Below are 7,727 nucleotides of genomic sequence, written 5' to 3'. Positions count from 1 at the left end.
ATTCCTCCAGCTCCATTCTTCTTTCTCAAGAATGCTTTTGTTATTTGGTGTTTTTGTGTTTCTATATGAATTGTGAAATTTTTGTTCTAGTTCTGTGAAAAATCCCATTGATAATTTTATAGGGATCATGTTGAATCTGTAGACTGCATTTGGTAGATTAGTCATTTTCACAATATTGATTCTTCCTACCCAGGAATATGGAATATCTCTCCATCTGTTTATGTCATCTTTGACTTCTTTCATTAGTGTCTTATAATTTTCTGTGTACAGTTTTTTGTCTCCTTCAGTTCAGTTCAGTTCAATTGATCAGTCGTGTCTGACTCTTTGCGACCCCATGAAGCGCAGCACGCCAGGCCTCCCTGTCCATCACCAACTCCCGGAGTTCACTCAGACTCACGTCCATCGACTCAGTGATGCCATCCAGCCATCTCATCCTCTGTCGTCCCCTTCTCCTCCTGCCCCCAATCCCTCCCAGCATCAGAGTCTTTTCCAATGAGTCAACTCTTCGCATGAGGTGTCCAAAGTCCTGGAGTTTCAGCTTTAGCATCATTCCTTCCAAAGAAATCCCAGGGCTGATCTCCTTCAGAATGGACTGGTTGGATCTCCTTGCAGTCCAAGGGACTCTCAAGAGTCTTCTCCAACACCACAGTTCAAAAGCATCAATCTTTGGCACTCAGCTTTCTTTATAGTCCAACTCTCACATCCATACATGACCACTGGAAAAACCATAGCCTTCACTAGATGGACCTTTGTTGGCAAAGTAAAGTCTCTGCTTTTGAATATGCTATCTAGGTTGGTCATAACTTTCCTTCCAAGGAGTAAGTGTCTTTTAATTTCATGGCTGCAGTCACCATCTGCAGTGATTTTGGAGCCCCAAAAAATAAAGTCTGACACTGTTTCCACTGTTTCCCCATCTATTTGCCATCAAGTGATGGGACCAGATACCATGATCTCCATTTTCTGAATGTTGAGCTTTAAGTCAACTTTTTCACTCTCCTCTTTCACTTTCATCAAGAGGCTTTTCAGTTCCTCTTCACTTTCTGCCATAAGGGTAGTGTCATCTGCATATCTGAGGTTATTGATATTTCTCCTGGCAATCTTGATTCCAGCTTGTGCCTCTTCCGGCCCAGCGTTTCTCATGATGTACTCTGCGTATAAGTTAAATAAGCAGGGTGACAATATACAGCCTTGATGTACTCCTTTTCCTATTTGGAACCAGTCTGTTGTTCTATGTCCAGTTCTAACTGTTGCTTCCTGACCTGCATATAGGTTTCTCAAGAGGCAGGTCAGGTTTGTCTCCTTAGGTAAGTTTATTCCTAGATATTTAATTCTTTTTGTTGCAATGGTGAATGGGATTGATTCCTTAATTTCTCTTTCTGATTTTTCATTGTTAGTATATAGAAATGCAAGTGATTTCTGTGTATTGATTTTGTATCCTGCAACTTTGCTAAATTCACTGATTAGCTCTAGTAATTTTCTTATACTATCTTTAGGGTCTTCTACGTATAGTATGAAGTCATCTGCAAACAGTGAGAGCTTTACTACTTTTCTGATCTGGATCCCTTTTATTTCTTTTGCTTTTCTGATTGCTGTAGCTAGGACTTCCAGAACTATGTTGAATAATAGTGGTGAAAGTGGACACCCTTGTCTTGTTCCTGACCTTAGGGGAAATGCTTTCAGTTTTTCACCATTGAGGATAATGTTTGCTGTAGGTTTATCATATATGGCCTTTGTTATGTTGAGGTAGCTTCCTTCTATGCCCATTATTTGAAGAGTTTTAATCATAAATGGGTGCTGAATTTTGTCAAAGGCTTTTTCTGCATCTATTGACATGATCATATGGTTTTTATCTTTCAATTTTGTTAATATGATGTATCACACTGATTGATTTGTGCATAATTAAGAATCCTTGCATTCCTAGAATAAACCCAACTTGATCATGGTGTATGAGCTTTTTGATGCGTTGCTGAATTCTGTTTGCTAAAATTTTGTTGAGGATTTTTGCATCTATGTTCATCAGTGATATTAGCCTGTAGTTTTCTTTTTTTGTGTTGTCTTTGTCTGGTTTTGGTATCAGGGTGACGGTGGCCTTGTTGAATGAGTTTGGAAGTGTTCCTTCCTCTGCAATTTTTTGAAAGAGTTTTAGAAGGATAGGCATTAGGTCTTCTCTAAAAGTTTGATAGAATTCTCCTGTGAAGCCATCTGGTCCTGGGCTTTGTTTTGGGGGAGATTTCTGATCGCAGTTTCAATTTCAGTGCTTGTAATTGGGTTGTCATAATTTCTATGTCTTCCTGGTTCAATCTTGGAAGATTAAACTTTTCTAAGAATCTGTCCATTTCTTCCAGGTTACCCATTTTATTGCCATATAGTTGTTCATAATAGTCTCATAATCCTTTGTATTTCGCATTGTCTGTTGTAACCTCTCCTTTTTCATTTCTAATTTTGTTGATTTGATTCATCTCTTGTTTTCTCTTGATGGGTCTGGCTAAAGTCTTGTCAATTTTGTTTATCTTTTCAAAGAACCAGCTTTTAGTTTTATTAATCTTTACTATTATTTCTTTCAGTTCTTTTTCATTTATTTCTGCTCAGATATTTATGATATCTTTCCTTCTACTAATTTTGGGGGGATTTTTGTTCTTCTTCTTCCAGTTGTTTTAGGTGTAAAGTTAGGTTATCTATTCGATGTTTTTCTTGTTTCTTGAGGTAGGATTTTATTGCTATAAACTTCCCTCTTAGAACCACTTTTGCTGCATTCCATAGGTTTTGAATTGTTGTGTTTTCATTATCATTTGTTTTTAGAAAGTTTTTTATTTCCCTTTTGATTTCTTCAGTAACCTGGTGGTTATTTGGAAACGTGTTGTTTAATCTCCATGTGTTTGTGTTTCTTACAGTTTTTTTCTTGTAATTGATATCTAGTCTCATAGTGTTGTGGTCAGAGAAGATGCTTGATATTTCAATTTTCTTAAATTTATTGAGGTTTGATTTGTGACCCAACATGTGGTCTATCCTGGAGAATGTTGCATGTGCACTTGAAAAGAAGGTGTATTCTTCTGAATTTTGATGGAATGTCCTGAAGATATCAATGAGATCCATCTCATCAAAAGTATCATTTAAGACCTGTGTTTCCTTATTAATTTTCTGTTTTGATGATCTGTCCTTTGGTGTTAGTGGGATGTTAAAGTCTCTAACTATTATTGTGTTACTATCAACTTCTCCTTTTATGTCTGTTAGTGTTTGTCTTATGTATTGAGGTGCCCCTACGTTGGGTGCATAGATATTTACAATTGTTATGTCTTCCTCTTGGATTGATTCCTTGATCATTATGTAGTGTCCTTCCTCATCTCTTGTAATCTTCTTTATTTTAAGGTCTGTTTTGTCTGATATGAGGATTGCTACTCCAGCTTCCTTTTGCTTCCAGTTTGCTTGGAGTATATTTTTCCATCCTCTCACTTTCAGTCTATACCTGTCTTGAGGTCTGAAATGGGTTTCTTGTAGACAGCATATATATGGGTCTTGTTTTTGTATCCATTCAGCCAGTCTGTGTCTTTTCGTTGGAGCATTTAATCCATTTACATTTAAAGTAATTATTGATATATATGTTCCTACTACCATTTTCTCAATTGTTTGGGGTTGATTTTGTAGGTCTTTTTCTACTCTTGTATTTCTTGACTATATAAGTCCCTTTAACATTTGTTGTAAAGCTGGTTTGGTGGTACTGAATTCTCTTAACTTTTGGTTGTCTGAAAAGCTTTTTATTTCTCCATCAATTTTGAATGAGATCATTGCTGGGTACTGTAATCTTGGTTGTAGATTTTTCCCTTTCAATACTTTAAATATATCCACCCTCCCTTCTGGTCTGCAGTTTCTGCTGAAAGATCTGCTGTTAAGTGTATGGGGTTTCCCTTGTATGTTACTTGTTTCTTCTCCCTTGCTGCTTGTAATATTCTTCCTTTGTATTTAGTCTTTGTTAGTTTGATTAGTACGTGTCTTGGTGTGTTTCTCCTTGGGTTTATCCTGTATGGGACTCTTTGTGTCTCTTGGACTTGATTGATTTTTTCCTTTTCCATGCTGGGGAAAATTTCAACTATAATCTTTTCAAAAATTTTCTCATACCCTTTCTTTTTCTCTTCTTCTTGGAGCCCTATAATTCAAATGTTGGTGCGTTTGATATTGTCCCTTAGGTCTGAGACACTCCTCAGTTCTTTTCATTCTTTTTACTTTATTCTGCTCTACAGAAGTTATTTCCACCATTTTATCTTCCAGTTTACTGACTCGTTCTTCTGCTTCAGATATTCTGCTATTGATTCCTTCTAGAGTATTTTTAGTTTCCGTAATTGTGTTGTTTGTCTCTGTATGTTTATTCTTCGATTCTTCTAGGTCTTTGTTAATTGATTCTTGCATTTTCTCCTTTTTGGTTTCAAGATTTTTGATCTTTACTATCATTATTCTGAATTCTTTTTCAGGTAGTTTGCCTATTTCCTCTTCATTTATTTGGATTTCCATGTTTCTAGTTTGTTTCTTCATTTGTGTAGTATATCTCTATCTTTTCATTATTTTTTTTTTAACTTATTGTGTTTGAGGTGTCCTTTTCCCAAGCTTCAAGTTTGAATTCTTTCTTTCTTTTGGTTTCTGCCCTCCTAAGTTTGGTCCAATGGCTTGTGTAAGCTTCATATATGGTGAGATTTGTGCTGAGTTTTTGTTTCTTTGTTTGTTTTTCCTTTGGTGGGAAAGGCTGAGTGAGGTGGTAATCCTGTCTGCTGATGATTGGGCTTTTATTTCTGTTTTGTTTGTTGTTTAGATGAGGAGTCCTACACAGGGTGCTACTGGTGGTTGGGTGATGTCTGGTCTTGTATTCAAGTGGTTTCCTTTGTGTGAGTTCTCACTATTTGATACTCCCTAGGGTTAGTTCTCTGGTAGTCTAGGGTCTTGGAGTCAGTGCTCCCACTCTAAAGGCTCAGGGTTTGATCTCTGGTCAGGAACAAAGATTCCACAGGTGGTTTGTTATGGCATTAAGGGAGATTAAAACAAATATCCAAAAATGAGAAATCAAAGTTGAACCCCAGACAAATGGCAGTTATAAAATCTGGCAAATAATAATTAAAATAATGGAATATACACATATACATATACACCGATGAACAAAGTGAAAACAGTCTAACAAAAAATAAAGTATAGTAGATGGACCTGGTGAACAAAGTAAATCTAAAATTATATTTATCAGTTAAGAACAAAACTAAGTAAAGCACAAACTGGAAAACAAAACTAGAGCAAGGTGCCAATTGGGGAATATAGCAATGAAAATAAAAGTAGCAAATATGTTGAGAGGGAAGGAAAGAAAGAATAGATATGCAAAGTTAAATAGAGGTAGATAAAGAAGATTTATATATATTAAAGATCAACTGCAAGGGAAAAAGAACAGTAGGAAAAAAAACAAAGGAATAAATGTAGAAAAAATAATAATAGGTTTAAAAAAATTAAAACTAAAAAAAGAGAGAGAAAAAGAAAAGGAAATCTCCACAGAACTGCAAAAGGCCAACATAGAGATAGAGGTTTATAACAGCAATAAAATGTGACTGAGGAAAAAAAATTGAAAAGCTTAATTAGATTTCATAGTGCCATAAAATTGACAACTACAACAGAGGAAGGAAAAAAGGAAAAAAACAAAAGAAAAGAAAATCCAAAAGAATCTACAGAGCAAGTGAAAACATAAGAATCATAAATGTTTTCTTGAGTCACGGCTGTTAGAGTCCTTTCCCTTGCTGGGAGTCACAGTCCACCTCACCTCCCTCGGATGCCCTCCAACACTGTGCTGATCTCTGGACCTGCTGTGGGGGCAGCTCAGATTCTAATCTGGTCCTACTCCTCTGTGTTCTTGCCTCCAATGCCCACAGCTATCAGGATTAGTGTGTTTTCTTTTGTGGGAGCTCTCAGTGACCTTTTTATATTCCATAGACACAGAATCTGCCTAGTTGATTGTGTGGATTTAATCTGCAGCTTGTACAGCTGGTGGGAAGGTTTTGAGTCTTCTTCCTCAGCCACACTGCCCCTGAGTTTCAATTATGGTTTTATTTCCACCTCTGAATGTAGATTGTCCACCAGGGTTTACTCCTGAGGCTGCCCTGGAGGCCTTGGTCTGCCCCTGTGAGGGCCAGGTGTGGAGGTGGTGCAGCTGTTTGGGTCACAGGGGTTCTGGCAGCACCAGGCACTCAGGGGAGTTGGTAGCTAGGGCAGCAGGAAATATAGTGCTCTAGAAGGGTATGGCAGCCAGTATTGGCCAATATGCTCCAGTATTCTTGCCTGGAGAACCCCCCTCTCTTACAGAGAAGCCTGGCAGGCCACAGTCTACAGGGTTGCAAAGAGTTAGACACTACTGAAGCCTGTGTGCATAGATGCGAAACACTTTTTTGCCTGTGGCAGCTCTGCCCCAGTTAGAGTTGAGTGTGAAGGTGGCGCAGCTGCTTAGTTTGCAGAGACCCTGCTGGCACCAAGTGTGCAGGGACACGGACTGCCTCCACCACAGGAATTATGGCCCTATCAGAGTCTTTTCCCAAGCCTCTTGTAGCTAGGGATCAGAAGGGCTCTGGCCAATTTATCTCTGCTGCTCTGCTCGTTCAGACACTTAGAGGGCTCCCTTGCCTGGGGTCCTTCTCTATTGTTCGTCGTGTCATGCACATAGAGCTGCCCCTGCTGGGGTACTACTCTGTAGATCCTCAAGTCAGGCACTTAAAGGAGCACCCTGGGTGGGGTCCTGCCCTGTAGTTCAGTGCCTGGGGTGTTTGATGGGCCAGACTCTTTATTGTTCAAGGGCTGGTGCTGGCATGTGGGGTGAGAGAGGCTATGGTGATGGCTTTACCTCCTACGTGTGACTCAGCAGTATCACCTTGCTTCCATGGCTGCCTGGCTTTCTTCTACAGGCATTTCCCATTAGTCTCCTCCCTCACCTCCCCTCGATCTCTCTCTCTGCAGTCAACAGCAGCACTCGCCCTGGGATCGCTCCACACTCCCCAAACTCCAGCTCCCAGCTGCTGTGGCTTCCTGGGGACCCTGTCGGGGGTATGTATGGCTGCTGCAAGGACTGATTTTGTCTTATTTAGGCTATCACAAATTAGCTGTTTCACTCTTAGCCTTAAATGTTTCTCCTCTGACTCAGACAATTGCCCTGATGTTGGGATCGGACCCCTGCTTCTGTTCCCCCACCCACCAAGGGCAGGTCCAGTCCTACTAACATTCCTGTTTTCCCCCCTAATTCCTTCATCCTACCGAGTTTTTCATGGTTCTATATATTCTTTTCCTCTGGTCTGGTACTTCTGTCTGCTCTCAGCTGGTGTTCTGCAGGCACTTCTGTGTCTGAAGATGTATTCCTGATGTATCTGTGGAGAGATGTACTCCACATCCACCTACTCCTCCGCCATCTTCAGGTTGAGGTTTTGAATGACTTTTTACTTTTCAATTTGTATTCTCCACACTAGATCCTATTGTTTTCAGTAACTCTTTTGAGTAACCCTAGTCACTTTAAGTGGGTGCTTCCCTGTTGGTTCAGTGGTAAAGAATATGCCTGCTAAGCAGGAGACGTGGGTTTGATCCCTTGGTTAGAAAGGATCCCTTGAAGAAGGAAATGGCAACCCACTCCTGTATTCTTGCCTAGGAAATCCAGGGACAGAGAACTGGGCATGCTACAGTCCATGGAGTTGCAAAGAGTTGAACATGACTTGATGACTGAGCACGTG

Source organism: Bos indicus x Bos taurus, chromosome 4 (genome assembly GCF_003369695.1).
Source record: "Bos indicus x Bos taurus breed Angus x Brahman F1 hybrid chromosome 4, Bos_hybrid_MaternalHap_v2.0, whole genome shotgun sequence".
Classification (NCBI taxonomy): Eukaryota; Metazoa; Chordata; class Mammalia; order Artiodactyla; family Bovidae; genus Bos; species Bos indicus x Bos taurus.
Note: the sequence above shows the minus strand (reverse complement) of the source record.